Source organism: Puma concolor, chromosome B1 (genome assembly GCF_028749965.1).
Source record: "Puma concolor isolate L17-30 chromosome B1, mPumCon1.1.hap2, whole genome shotgun sequence".
In the NCBI taxonomy this organism is placed as follows: Eukaryota; Metazoa; Chordata; class Mammalia; order Carnivora; family Felidae; genus Puma; species Puma concolor.
This window is the reverse complement of record NC_141670.1, coordinates 53,481,758-53,497,347: the sequence shown is the minus strand read 5'-3', so window position 1 is coordinate 53,497,347 and position 15,590 is coordinate 53,481,758. Positions and strand designations below refer to the sequence as shown.

At 45.5% G+C, this 15,590-nt stretch overlaps 1 pseudogene; it reads left to right on the top strand.

Moving 5' to 3' along the window:
- The first annotated feature begins 3,641 nt into the window (after positions 1 to 3,641).
- On the top strand, positions 3,642 to 14,653 carry LOC147581640 (uncharacterized; annotated as a pseudogene).
- The last annotated feature ends 937 nt before the right edge of the window (positions 14,654 to 15,590 follow it).

Here is a 15,590-nt window from a genome sequence, read left to right as displayed (position 1 = left end):
TCGGATCTGTGTTCTCATTGGCTAATTTTCTCTTTAGCCATATCTAAACTGCTATTCTTCCACATGATATGTTATGTCCTTACAATTTCTAGTTCTTCTTTCCTCTCTGACGTATTTTCTGATTGTCTCACTGTCTTGAGACAATGAGTGGGGTGGTACTCCTGCTGCTCATCATGTCTGCTGACTCTTTCATGATAAGCTATTTTCCTATATGTTTTCGAATTTATTACTATGAGTCTGTATTCAGTGAGCATTCACACCACCACCCCCACCCTGTCTCAATGCTCCACAGGACACGTACACTTTGGGAAGAGGATTGTTCCTCCAAGCAGTATTTTATTTGATTCTGCCAAACATGACAGGGGCATCATAAACTTGGGGCCAATTTTTCTTATTATGGTAAAATATACATAACATAAAAGCTACCATTTTTACTCATTGTTAAGTGTTTAGTTTAGTGGCATTAAGTCCATTCAACATTGCTGTGTTCATCCCAAACAGAAACACTGCACTGATTAAACACTAACTCCCCACACTCTCCTCCCCTCAGCCCCTATATAACCACCATTCTATGTCCATGAATTTGACTATTCTTGGTACCTCATACAAGTGGAATCATACAACATCTGTCCTTTTGTGACTGGCTTATTTCACTTAGCATAATACCTTCAGGGTTCATCCATGATGTAGCCTGTGTCCAGATTTTATTCCTTGTACACCTAAAATGAACGCATTGTTATGTCAATTATATCTCAATTCTGAAAATAAATAAAAAGAATTACATTCCTTTTTAAGGACAAACAATATTTTATTGTATGCATATGCCATATTTTGTTTATCCATTAATCCATCGATGGGCAATTGGGTTGTTTGCGGCCAAATTTTAAGTGAATTTCTCAACTGGATTTTTGGGATACCCCGAGATGATTTTCCTACTTAATGCCCCAGGCAAGCAAAGTTTCCCTGCCCTTTCACTGAGCATGTAGCTTTTCAAGGGCCTTGACTTATGCAGGGATCTCAAATCCAACTTCCCTTCTTTACAGGCCTAGGGCCTCATCACATGTCCCTGTGAGAGTGTTAAAACCAAGCCTCTACCCAAAAGGACCCATGTCCTGGTCAGATGCACCCTAACCAGACTCCACCCAGCCCACAGTATCAGTTCTCACACTAACTACTCTCGTTTTCAACTCCCTCTTCATCCCCGGAACCTCAGGATTGCTCTTTCTTGCTTTGAAGAACTGGTTCTCAACCTTGGCACGTATTAGAATCAAGTGGGGACATTTTTTAAAAATCCCAGGACACAACCCAGACTGATCACATTCAAAGCTCTGGTAACCAAAAGCAAGTTTATTTAAATAAAAATATATTACATAAATAATCATATTAGAGGTACCTGGATATATTTTTAAAAATATGAAGGTAAACCTGAATTGTCAAAATCGGGTGAGCCCTGCCTTTGTTAGGCAGATTCTGGGTTATAGTCCTAATCAGGTTGATTTCCTAAATTGTGGTCTGTGATCTTTTCTAGGCTACAAACTTAATCTGCAAATAATATTGATTGTCAACTTGAACTATCAGCTGGCTACATGAAACCTTCCTCCCAAAGTCCAGACTCAGTGTGATTAACATTCTGATGTTCCAGGGCACACCTTCTTATGGGGAATAGACCATTTCTCAACAACAGCAAAGAAGTGAGTCTGTCCAGCATCACACTAGCAAGTACATGTATCTTCTTCATCTTGTCACCCCTGCTGAAGAGCACTATTCCTCCTCAGCCCACACGGAGTCTTTGGTTACCATTCAGTTACTTGTATCAACTCCGTTAACCTATTAATGACAATAAGGGCAGCTAGCAAGAATTAATAACTTTCATTATTAATTTTTTATGTTTATTCATTTTGAGAGAGAGAGAGAGAGACTGAGTGTGAGTGGGAGAGGGGCAGAGAGAGGGGGAGACAGAATCTGAGGCAGGTTCCAGGCCCTGAGCCATTAGCACAGAGCCCGAGGCAGGACTCAAGCTCACGAACCTTGAGATCATGATCTGAGCTGAAGTTCGACGCTTCACTGACTGAACCACCCAGGGGCCCCCATAATTTTTGTTACTAAATAACTGCTGCCTGATATCAAGGATAAGAACCTGGACTCCAAACTTTACATTCTTATTTTTTATTGTTCTTACATAAATTTAACTACATAATATATATTGAACATATAATTTACACTTATAACTAACCTATAGAATAATAAACATGCTATTTAGTAAATATTACATAATAAATATAATTATAATTATAATAACCTATTTTAAACAAAGAGATAAGTCTGATAAATATCAGACTCCAATATTACCACCTCCAAGATTTAATAGGTGTTAATACTTTGTCATATTAGCTTCAGATCTCTTTAAAAGAAAAAGTAATCATTACAGGTAGAGCTAAAACCTTTATCACACTCTCCACCCCTACCCTCCCCAGAAGTTAACTACTAACTTGAAGTTATGTTTATCATTTGCAAGTATATTTTATACTTTTTCTACATGTGCATATATTCGTAAATAACATAGAGAATTACGTACATTTAAAATGTTTACATAAATTGTATTTAAATGAAAAGGATGACTACACATGCAGCATCTACACTCTCCAGTAGATGGCACTAGTGTTCCAGTCCAAGAGGGCTATTGGGGGTCTTGTGGGTTTGTTGTTTTGATGTTTTGTTTTGTTTTGTTTTGTTTTGTTTTGTTTTGTTTTCCTGTTCTCAGTGACAAATTTAGTATTTCCTTCTCAGAAGTTTTAACTCTTATTTGCAGTTTGTCTACATGCAAGATACCAGAGCTTCATTTCTCAGACTTAAAGCAGTACTGTAGGCAATGATACTTGAGATGATTTCTTTTGGTCCTTTCCCTAGAGGGAAGGCTCATAAAAGCAGGGTATGGACAAAGGCCTGTGCAGAGAGGAGGAGATCTGCATTCTAGCCTGAGAGCCTCAAGTAAGCAGCTGTGCCAACTTCATGGGCAGATTCCCTCCCTGGGCCCCAGTGTTCCCCTCTGTGGAATATAGGAGTTGGACTGTTACAGAGACAGCAAATCATAGCATCTCATGTGCCGACTCTAGTCTACTCTGATAGTGGCTCTCTGGGGGCTGCTCTGGGCAGAAAAAAAAAAAAAAAAAAAGGCTCCACAATCTACAAGCAAGAGGGGGAACTGGCAACGTGCATGCCTACTGTTTGCCAACCCTGGAGGACAATCTCCCAAAGGGAAGTCCCTCCCAGTTCTAAATCTGCCTCCTACTCTCCCCTGCGTGGCTGTGTAGCAGCCCCCAGAGATTGGCAGGCCCTGGGGCCATGACCATCATCCCATCTTGGTAACACACAGATGACACTTTATTCATTTTCTTTTTAAGTGGGTGTGGTTTCTTTTAAGTCCCAGGAAGTCTTAGAGAGATTAAACCTCATAGGTGGCCAATTCAGGGTCAGAGAGCACAGAAGTAGAGAATCTGTTTGGACAGTGATCAGGCCTTGGCTTTTCCTGAGAGCACTGGACAGATTAACCCTGGCCACCCCAGATCCATAGCAGGGCCCTGAAAACACACATCTCCTACTTCCCCACTCACTAATATTTGCCAACAGATACAGCAAATTTGATGAAATGAGAAAACGTCCAGAGAAGGAAGTGCTACCAGTTTGATATTTTTCCAGGAGTTAATGGTGGCCAGTGTCCCCCCATTAGACATCTGTTTGTCCTAACAACTCTGGTCTGGAGGCCAGGGCATGGACCAACAGGGTGGGCCATGAGCCCCGCGAGATCTGGGTCCCTCTGTAGCAGGCTCCAGGGGCTCAGAGCAACCTCCCAGTCCGAGTTCCTCCCACTGGCCCCTCCCTGACCTGCCCTCTCTCTGGCCTCAGGGCTCTGGGGGAGGCCTGAAGAGGCCGTGGGAGTTTGGCTACCATTATCCGGCCCTTATCTGAGCCCACTTAGTTCAATGACTAGGAGCCGACCTGAGGGTCACGCCTGTCTCCAGAGAGCCAGTGCTATCTCGGTGACCTGTGGAAACCTTGGCATGAGCTCATGTTTTCTGACGAAAGAGAGGACCCCTGCCATATCGCTGCCCTGTGCCCCCACCCCCAGTGTCTGGCATGAGCCCGGTGAAGGCTCCACCATTACTCACGGAAATAGCAACACTGATAACTGCAGCAGACAGAAATACATTGATGAATTTCCATTCAGAAAAGTACGTCCTCCCTCCCTCCCCTCTGACTTCATGTGGTGCTATTAGAATGGACACTCAGGCACACAGGCAGGGCTTTTCTCAGGCACGGCCTCAAAACTGCCACCACCCCCCACTGCCCCCACCACGAGGATAGAGTGTCACCATAAATCCCTAGAGAAATCTGTACCCGAAAATTCATGCTAAAACATACTTTCTCTTCGTTCAGGAAAATGCTGCAAAGACAGAAACCTTGTTGCACTCATCTATCCATTGCAAAATCTGACACCACCTGACAAACAGTTGGCTGCTCAAAATAAACGGGCCGTATTGAATGGGATCGGGTAGGGTTGACAGAGCACAGGACTAGGAAGCAGGTCACCCAGTTGCTGGCCCCGACTCAACTCCCTAGAGGACCCTGGGCAGGTTACTTCTCTCCAGCCCATACAGAGTTACTTAACACAGTCTTAAAATCTTTGTCTATGGGGCACCTGGGTGGCTCAGTCGGTTAAGCAACCACCTCTTGATTTCGGCTCAGGTCACAATCTCACGGTTCATGAGATCAAGCCCCGCATCAGGCTCTGCTCTGGCAGTACAGAGCCTGCTTGGGATTCTCTCTCTCCCTCTCTCTGTCTCTCAAAATAGATGATGATAGATAGATAGATAGATAGATGATAGATAGATATCTTTGTTAACAAGAGAACTCAGTGCATTTATATTTTATGTAATTACTGACATATTTGAGGTTAAGGCTACCACTTTTGTGATTTTCTTGCCCTCTGGGTGCTCTATGTTTGTTTTTCTTTCTCTTCTTGCCATCACTGAACTTGACGAATTTCATCATGCTCTTTTTTTTCCTTCTACTACCTTGGAAGTCATAAGCCCTATTTTTATCATGACTACCCCAGAAATCACAACATGCAACGTTAACTTTTTTTCAAAGTCTAAGGTTGAATAAATGTTTATCTTGCTCTGAGATAATATAATGATTTACAGCGCTTTAGTTCCACTTACCCTCTAGCTTATATGCTATTGCTATATATTTCAATTTTTCCAGTTTCTCTTTTAAAGCCCACAAATTATTATTGTTGTCGTTTCATACTATGTATGGACAAAATTTAAGCATACCCATATATTTACTCATTTTATTTGATCTTTATTCCTGTATCTCAGTCCATCCATCTGGGATTGTTTTACTATCTGCTTAAAGCACATCCTGTATAATTCTTATACATGGCTCTAATACTATAAAATTCATTCTGGTTCTATTTATCTGAAAATATCTTTATTTTGCTCTTAATCCTTAAAAAATATTTCACTGCATAGAATTCTAGATTAACACTTATTTTCTTTCAACACATTGAAATACTCGCCTTTTTGATTCTATTATTATTGGTATTGCCATCTGCCCTCAGCAACTTTTAAGATTCTTTTCTTTGTCTTTGGTTTTCTGCAGTTTTATTAAGATATGCCTAGTGTTTATTTATCTAGGGACTTACTCTATTATACTTGAACTTGTAGATTGGGGTCTTTTATCAAAATTCTGGAAAATTTATAGCTATTGTTCCTCAAATATTGTCTCTATTTTAGTATTTCTTATCTCCTCTAGGACTCTAAACATACATTAGACTTTCTTATTCTATCTTCTATATTTTGTGTCCTTTCTTCTCCATTTTCTATTGTTTTGTCTCTCTGTGTTGCAATCTGGGAGATCTTTTTCTGGCCAATTTCCTATTTACTAAGTGTTTCTTTAGTTGTATCTAATCTGCTATTAAAGCCAGCCATTGAACTTTTTAATTTGGGGTTATTATACATTTTATTTCTAAAAGTTTTATTTGTTTTTTTTTAAGACCTCTCATGTCACTGTGGAAAGTTTCCTGCAGATATTTTCAAGCTTCTCTTTTATTTCATTAAGCATAGTAAGTACATTTTTTTGTGGGGATATGCTCGAAATAGAGAGGGATCTCTATTTGATTATTCCAATAATCAAAGTATTTGTAAATCTGCATCTATTGTCTGTTCTTTCTGCTTGTTCTTTTCATGGTACCTTGTTTTCTTTTGCTCCCAGGTTATCTCTTATTGTGAGCTACTCCTTATCCTTGAGAAAAATATTTAAACCAACAATTTCAGATCCAGTATAAAGACACCTTTCTCCAAGGAGGATTTTGCTTGCTTCTATCAGGTATCTAAGGGCTATGCACCCCCAGAGCTGCCTTAAACCAAGTTCAAAGCTTAGGGTTCCTTGGCCTACCCAGGCAATGAAAACTGCCATTGCCAACCCCCAGTAGGACAGATGTATAGTTGGTTCACCCTTATTCTAGGGATGTAGTGCTTTGTGATGCCAGCATATTGTGGGAGAATGTTGCTGTTTGACTTCCCAACCTACATACTCTTGGACTTTTATGTCTGTCCCCTACCATCCAATCCATGAGGCTGTCAAAGGAAAACCCAAATTTGCCAGGATCAGTAAATGCTCTCAATGCAAAAGTGTTTCCTAGATTCTGCCTACATCTCCAGGTACTTGTTTACCCTCCAGTGTTGACCAGATAATTTGATACTGGTATGACCATATTAAATACTTTTAACATTTTTTTTTTAATTCCATAATTTCTTGTTTTCTTCAGGGGTTATTTGGTCAAAATAACCTAACCTTCCATGGTCTGATCTCTTGAGCTTATTTAACATTTATGTTGCCAATGGTTTGGTGGTTTCCCTCAACCCAGGAACATTCTGTCTCAGAGGAATAAAGACAGATAACTGTTGCAGCTTTGAAAGGACAGTTTTTGTGACTTCTACCAAGATGTTTAAAACTGAAAGTATTGTGTTTTGATCTTTAACTCACCTGGATAATATAATTCTCATAGTTTTTTTATGTTACTTGATGTCCATGTGTATTGGCTACTTACTTCCACATAACAAATCATCACAAACTTAGGGACTTAAAATAACACATCTTTACGATCTTACAGTTTCTGTTGTTTGGAATCCAGGAATGGTTTGTCTGAGTCCTCTGTTTCCTGTTCCCTCAGAATGCTGCCATCAAGATGTCAGCCTGGGCTGGGGACTCATCTGAGGGCTCAATTGAAGCAGCTCGCTTCTGTGGTTCTTGGCAGAATGCGGTTCCTTTTGGATGATGGACTAAAGGCCTCATTTCCTAACTGACTGTTGGCTAAAGGGTGACCTCATTTCCTTGCCATGTGGGCCTTCCAAACCTGCTTCATGAAAGCCAGCAAGGGCAAGTCAGCTAGCAAGACCACAGTCAAAACCTTTTGTAATCTAATCACGGGAGCGACATCTCCCCCCGTTGAGGTGTTCAGTTAGTGAGAAGAAAGTTATTCAAAGAGAAGGAATTGCAGAAGTGTGAATACCAGGAAGCAGGGATCAATGAGGACCTTCCCAGAAGCTGTCTACCTAAACATCCCATCAGCAGGCTTTCACGTGTGGACACAGCATGGTTTCGGGAAGTGCTCGGGGTGACATCCCCTCTCCATCTAGAAAACACTTTGCTCCAAAGCCCATGCTTCAAAGTCAGCCAGACAGGTGAGCATCCTGGCTCTACCACATAGTAGTTGATGGATCTGGAACCAATTACTTAAGTTCCCTGTACCTTAGTTTCCTAATCTATAAGCTAAGGTAAGGAATATCTTCAAGGGGCTTATGCAATTTAATATTTAGCCAGCATGCCAACCAGGCCTTCAAATACTAAAATACTTCCAACACAGTTTGTAAAATAGCTGTTCTCCTGTACCTCCTGCAGGCCTGTTGGCCACGCCAGTATCCCTGATGTTTTCCTTGGAAAGTTCTTGAACCGCACCCAATTCGGCAATCATAGGAACAACATCTGGCACGACAGCAGGCCTCTAAGACCATTTTTTATTTTGTCCCATCCTAAATGTAAAACGCTCTTAACATCACCCTTGGTTGTAGGTACTGTATAAATGTTGAGGTCTCTGAGACAAACTCCACACACAGAACCTCACTTTCCTGTTTGTGTTATGAACTTTTTTGACTAATCAACAAGTAAAATGGGAGATCCGGCTCTGAATCTACTCACCCAGTTGATCTGTAAATGGAACTCCAGATGAGATGGTCTCGCCTGTCCCATCCCAGCCAGCAGTGGGCCAGGGCCGGCCCAGGGGGCACTGAGGGAAAAGCTCTCCTTGTGGAAACCAGGTGTGGGAAAACAGCATTCTTGCTTCCCGAGACGATGCAGGTAAACTGCTTGGCACAGCCCAGAGCATGAGGTAGAGAAGGAAGCTTTAGCATTTGCATCTGGAGGAGTGGGTCTGTACCCCAGCCCCAATTCTGCCAATGGCACTAAGAGTCCGACTGCCTGGGTTCAAATCCCAGCTCCACGGTGACTAACCACGTGGCTTGGGCTGGGTTTTTCAATATGAGTCAGACTACCTGCTTTGAATCCCAGATCTAACGTCCCTGTTAACAAGCCTTAGGGGCTTGTTAACCTTCTCTTGGCCCTCATTTTCTCATGTGGGCTCCCTCTTAGGGTTTTCATGGACACCAAATGAGTTCGTGTATGCACGGAGCTTAGGACAGTATCTGCACATACTAAGTATTCAATAAACAAAAGCCACTGCTATTAAATAAGTAATCCAAATAAAGTATTGGGTACTTCATAAGTGTCCAATTATAATTATTAAGCATGCCTCAGTTGACTCACCTGCAAAGTGGGAACAACAATATCTACCTCAAAATGTATGAGAAAATGCTGATGCTACATGTAAGATAGTCAATTTAATTGTCTCATTTTACAAACATCTTTCATCCCTCCCCTGAGTGATGGTGAGGCTGGAGAGATGAGGGCAGTTACAAAACCAGAGAACCTGTCAAAACTGGGGCCCAGAAGATGGAGGAGCAATGGGGGATGGGAGCCAAACTCCACTGCTTCCCAGCACCACCTCCTGGCAGCCCCCAGCCAGCCAGCTCTGTCACACAGACCCCTTCAAAGGGGACCTTTCAAGGGCAGATGTGAAGAGTGCTTTTTACAAGTCTCCTGAAGAGGCCAGAGGTTTGACCACAGAGCTGCAAGAGACCATGGAAAGCACCTGATCCAAACCAGAAGCCCCACCCCTTATGGAAGGCACCAGCTGACACATCCCTGGAGGCCTCCCTGCACCAGCTGGGTCAATATTTGTCTCTGGGAGGAGGCTGTGCAGAGGGACGAGAAGCTGACAAGAAGGCACCAATGGGGTCCAGGGAAACCCAAGACTGAGCTCGACTCTGGCCAAGAGCAAGTAAGTCACCTCTCTGAGCCTCTCAGAGCAAGTAAGTCACCTCTCTGAGCCTCAGTTTCCCCATCTGTAATGAGCACACCGTCCTTGCCCCGCTTACCTCCCAAGTGGACTGGACCTCAGACTAGATGGTAAATTTGAACTCTCTGTATCTAAAGCATTTCACAAACATAGTTCAAGCATTCCGCCAGCTCCCTGACTGCTCCCCGACCCAGGCAGCAGGCACACCCTCCTCGGCCTCCAGAGACTGCATGAAAAACACTGGACCCCCAACAAGGGTCCCTTCCCATGGCACCCTCCTTCACCGTTAGATGTTTCGTCAGACATACTAAATTTCCAGCGAGCATATTCCAAGGGTTCACTTTCTACCCGTTCATCCGCCAAACTAACAGTCTGAACACCGACCGCCCATTCCAGCCCATTCCGGCTCCGGGGACATAGAATAAGAATGGCCTCTGCCACCAAGGAAAGTTAAGGAGCTTTTGGGGGCCAGGCCAGGAGTGATCAAGGAAGCAAAACAAAGAAGTGTGGGGTCTCTAGGAGTACGGGGGCGGAGGGGGTGCCCACGCAGCCTCACTGGCCAGGGCCGGCTGCCCAGAGGTGGAAGGCCTGAGCAGAGTCCTCCATGAGTGGGCGGTGCCTGAACAAAGCAAGGAGGGAAGAGCAGGCTCAGAGGAGCAGCCTGTGCGAAGGGAAGCACTGAAGGCAGACCTGGGGGAGGGGTGTCATCTTCGCGGTTTTGAAAGGGAGGCCACAACTCCTTCCCCCCACCTGGAGCTCCTCCATCTCCGGGGACTGAGGATAGAGGCTCAGAGCAGTGGCAGCAAAGCTCAGAAGCCACCAGCTGAAAATCTGAGACCCAGGCTCTATGTTAGGTTAAAACCTCAGGACCTGTCTCTAAAAATAAAAACAAGGGCACTTTTTTTTTTTTTTCCTCTTCCTCTTATCAAGTAAATATCCACACTTGTTCCCCTGGGCTAAGACCAGGTCAAGCCTCTGACCTCTGAGTCTTTCCTTCCTCGGGCCCTAACCCCATCCCCTCAGCCAGGGGGGCCTTGGCCACACGCCGCCACCACCCGCTGCCCCCCACTCAGCTCCGTGTCTGCAGCCGCATCTGAGACATTGGTGTCCCTGAGGACAGGCAGACGTATGGGGACACCATGGGGGGATCAGGGGTGCCGGCTGGGAGAGGAAAACAGGAAGGTGGAAGTGATAAGGAGAGAGTCTGGAAGGAACTGGGAAAAAACTTTTAAGAACAGCAGGTTTGGGAAAATCCTGGCCTGAAGAGTAGCAGTCCCTGGTCATCAGGATATGAGAGCTGGCCCAGAAATACCCTTTGGCAGAGAGCAGGAAAGGAAGATGCATCTGTGTGCTGTTGGGAGAGGCTCCTCAAGGAAGCTGGCCCATTCATTCATTCATTCATTCAACATGACATTTATGGAGGACCTCTTACTTCTATGTTTTGCACAAACACAAATGTGGCAGGTCCCCAGGGGCTGAGGTGCCTGGGGAACAGCCAGGCTTACTTTTCCTGAACATGCCAGGCACATTCCTGCCACAGGGCCTTTGCACTTACCTTTTATTCTGCATGGAATCCTCTTCCAGAGATATTCACATCATGCCTTTCCTCACCTTTCTCTGGTCTTCAGTAAAATGTCACCTCCTCCATGATGCCTTCCTTGATCCATCCTGTTTAACCCAAGAAAAAGTTCCTATCCTTATCCTTTCAGGTCTGCCCTTAACATTTGTCGAGACTGGAGCAAGAGTAAAACTGATGGTCCCCCAAATATGGCCCACCTCCCTTTTCCAACCAATACCTCAAGGAGCTTCACACATACATGTGAACATCCCAGCTATGTCCCTCAGGCTTAGAGGGCCACACACGTGTGTTCTACTCCACCCTCTAAGATCAGACCCAAGGCAAATCCATGCAAGCCCTGGCCGTGGATTCAGTGCCATGTGAGAAGGAACTTTTGAGGTCCTAAGTAACCAGAGTGTGTGTCTAGGAAGGAGGTTCAGGCTCCCAGGGGCATAGCCCCTCGGCCTGGTAAACTCATCACCCCGGAAGAGGACCAGGGCAGGCCTCTAAAGTGTGGAGCTTAGGGGCGCCTGGGTGGCGCAGTCGGTTAAGCGTCCGACTTCAGCCAGGTCACGATCTCGCGGTCCGTGAGTTCGAGCCCCGCGTCAGGCTCTGGGCTGATGGCTCAGAGCCTGGAGCCTGTTTCCGATTCTGTGTCTCCCTCTCTCTCTGCCCCTCCCCCGTTCATGCTCTGTCTCTCTCTGTCCCAAAAATAAATAAACGCTGAAAAAAAAAAAAAAAAATTTAAAGTGTGGAGCTTAGGCTAGTGGTCCTTCTTGCCCAGGTCTAAGGATGGGACTGTCCCTTCCCTGTGTAATTTTTTCTCCATCTGATATACTATGTATTTTCCTTATTTGTTTAACTTATTGCCTGATTCCCTTCAGTAAACTGCAAGCCCTAAAGAAGGCAAGGATCTGTCTTGATTATTGTTATAGTCTCTGTACTTATAACAGTATCTGTCACATAGTAGGTGCTCGATAAATATCTGTTGAATAAATACTGGAATTGGGGCATCGAAATGCCAGAATAGAAGCCAGGCTGGTGGGGGGGGGGGGGGGGCGTCCCTTGTCTTCACAAAGTTTCTTTGTTCTACAGACGGCTTCCAGGACCCAGGGTGATACGGTGCATGGTGCAAACTCCTTCTTTCCAAACCAACAAACCCTAGAGAGGAAACTAAGAGTTTCGCTTTTTTAGAAGAGAGCTAGAAAGATACACTGGTGTATTTTAATTACGTGCTTGACATTCACTTCAGTATATATGCACTCAGTGAATATGTAGTGTGACAAAAACTCCCTCTTTTCCTGACTTCGGTCAGACTCCTCTGAGTACTCCTTTCGGTGAGGCCTTGACCTTGGCCCCCAGCCTGTCTTCAGACTACCTAGCTCAATTTAGCAAAAATCCTGCTAAGTCAATTTAGCAAGAATTCCCCACCCTTGATTATCTGATCACCTTGAATATCTGATCAAGTTCCTCACACAGCACCACTGACATCTAAGTCCTTGGCGTGCCTTCAGTAAGAATCCTATTAGATCAGTTCAGCAAGAATCCCCCTACCCTGATGTTTCTTCTTAGTAATTTTCCATCCACTCGCCCCACCCTGCTCCTTGGCTATGAATCCCCACTTGTGCTTGTCGTATTCGGAATTTAGCCACACCTCTCTCCCCTAGTGCCACAGACCCCCACTGCAATACTCTTGAATCGAGTTTTCCTTACCATTTTAACAACTGTCAGGATCATTTCTTTTTAACAGTTAGGAACACAAAAAATCTTTTTTTTTTTTTTTTCAACGTTTATTTATTTTTGGGACAGAGAGAGACATAGCATGAACGGGGGAGGGGCAGAGAGAGAGGGAGACACAGAATCGGAAACAGGCTCCAGGCTCTGAGCTATCAGCCCAGAGCCCGACGCGGGGCTCAAACTCACGGACCGCGAGATCGTGACCTGGCTGAAGTCGGACGCTTAACCGACTGCGCCACCCAGGCGCCCCAGGAACACAAAAAATCTATCAGAAGGGCCCTCAGCCTCAAAGACTTCCAATCAAATGGGGAATTCAGATGCATAAACCAATAGCCAAACACAAGATAATAAGTACTGATATAAAAGTATGGTCAAGGTGTCATGAACACGGAGATAAGCAGTTACCACGGCCTGGGCCAGTCAGAGTCCTGCGGGGAAGAGTGACACGGGCTGGCCTTTGAGGGTGAGTAGGAGTTCCTGCTTTCTCAAAGCTCACTAGCCACAGAAGCATCCCTTTTACACATTAAAAGATGTTTAATATATATGATCTTACGTTTGTAAAACACATGTATTTGCAGAGAAAACAAATTATAAGTCTAGAGGCATATATTAATTGATTTTAAATAAATAGTAATTATGTCGGGTAATGGACGATTCTTTTTTCTTTAAACTGTTTCTGTGTAAAACAGCATATATGTATATATTGCCCCTCTGGGTAGAAACCAATAGCATAATTAACCAACTGCATCCACAACCCAACCTGTGCTTTTGGTCTTGGAGCTCAGGTGGCAGACTCCTGTTGGATGTCCCCGATGGCTGGCGGAGCAAGCACGGCTTGTAGCTGGGGTCCACGCCTTCCAGGACAAGAAAATGGTACCGCCCTGGTGTGGAGGCGGGAAATCATGGGGATGGTTTGTGGCCACAGCGAGCCCATCTGCCTGGGTAGAGAGAGAATAGTTACAGTTAGGCTGGAAGAACAGGGGTCTGGAATTGCAGGCAGTCTTTTCTCCTCTAATCTATAGGCCACAGCAGGGTCCCGAGTGTAGGAGCCAATCAAGGAGGCTCTGACTTTATTTTATTTTTTAAGTTTATTTATTTTTGAGACAGAGTGAGCAGGGGAGGAGCAGAGACAGAGGGAGAGAGAGAATCCCAAGCTCTGCAGAGCCCGAGGTGGGGCTGGAACTCATGAACTACGAGATCCTGACCTGAGCCAAAATCAAGAATCCGACGCTTAACCCACCGATCCACCCAGGCGCCCCAAAGGAGGCTCTGATTTTAATGGTGAGAAGATGTGGCACAGCGGCATCTGAATCCCAAGTCTCCTGACCCCATGCTTGGTCATCCAGACGCCAGACACCTGGGTGTCCAAAAAAACGAAGGCGTTTAAAGAAAAAGAGGTAGGACGAAGCTGCAGGAGAGGCAGGAGGAGGGAGGAATTGCCAGGGAGACCTGGGGGGAAGGGGAAGATGGAAACCTGCACGCACCACCCGGTCTGTAAATGTAGGCACGCGCGAGAGCGTCCCCAAAACAGACCTCAGGAGGGGGCTTCCTCCAGGCACAGCCCTGTGCACAGATCTCACTCCCGGGAGCACGAGAAAGGGAGGAAAGCTTCAGTCCCAATAGCAGAAACCACAGAGGTGGCTCCAACTAGCATATGTGTCGCCATCCAGCCTCCGAGGGGAGAAGACCCCGTCCTGCCCCGGGTGGTTTCCACCAGATCAGAACCAGACCCACGCCGGGGTCTGCTCACCCTCTCTGCCCTTAAACATCTTTCACCGGCTCCTGGGGACGGCTGCTTGTTCGTCAGGCTGGCCGCTGGGTGGCGCTGTCCGCAAGAATGGAGGGCGCCGCCGGGCTGCGCAGCCCCGGGGAAGGATGTCTGAGAAGCTCCCTACGGAGGTCAGGGAAAACCAAGGCTCCGTGACTTCAAGGGGCCCAACTGCGGGCCTGAGTTAGAAACAAATTCCGGCCCGGGCCGCCAGCTCTTGGCTGGTTTCGGAGTGGGGCTCCAGAAGAGGGTCTGTCGAATGTACTAAGATGAGAGGGCAGGAATGGTGACTGTCCACTATAAAGTGGAGGAAACTCGTCCCTGGGGGTTACAGGACTTACCCAAGTTTCTTTCGCTCGGAGGTCCAGTAAGCACAGGTGCTTCTCTTTCTGTTGTTTGCTCTGTGAACAGGGCACGATTGCGCAATAAATCATAATGGGAGGCGGGAAAAGAGGGAATTGACAGGGAAAAGAGAAGATGGGTCTGTTAAAAAGAAAACCATATGCCCCCAAAGGTGTCACTTCAGCCAAGTTCCCAAACCAGAATTGCAGCGTCAGTACCCAGAAAGGTAGTCTTAACCAGACAGTTAGGAACTTTTCAATCAGTGCCAATGAGTCCACCACATGGGCTCTCTGTTTCCCCCAAAGATGAGGTAAGTTGCAAGATGAGACCTCTTGCTTTTTTCCCTAAAGAAAAGCAGCCTTGCCTGGAAGGATTCTTTTCTTTTGCTGGTAACTTTCTTGCCCTGCCCTCCTTCTACAGAAACCTGACATTTTGTTCCCCTCCTCCAAGGACCTCTACTTGCTAGACGGCATGCTGCCTGATTCATGAATTGTTTAAGAAAAGCAATTAAATCTTTGAAATGTACTCGGTTGAGTTTTTGGTATGCAACAGGCCAGATCTGTGATTTCAGAGCTGGTAAACGTGTGGGAGGTCACCACCAGGTGATGCCAGACACTGGCCTGGGGAAAGACTCCACCCAGGTCTCTGGACTGGAGAAGGAGTCCTGGCTCCACTACTCCCAACTTGGCAAAACCTCAGTTAGTTTCACT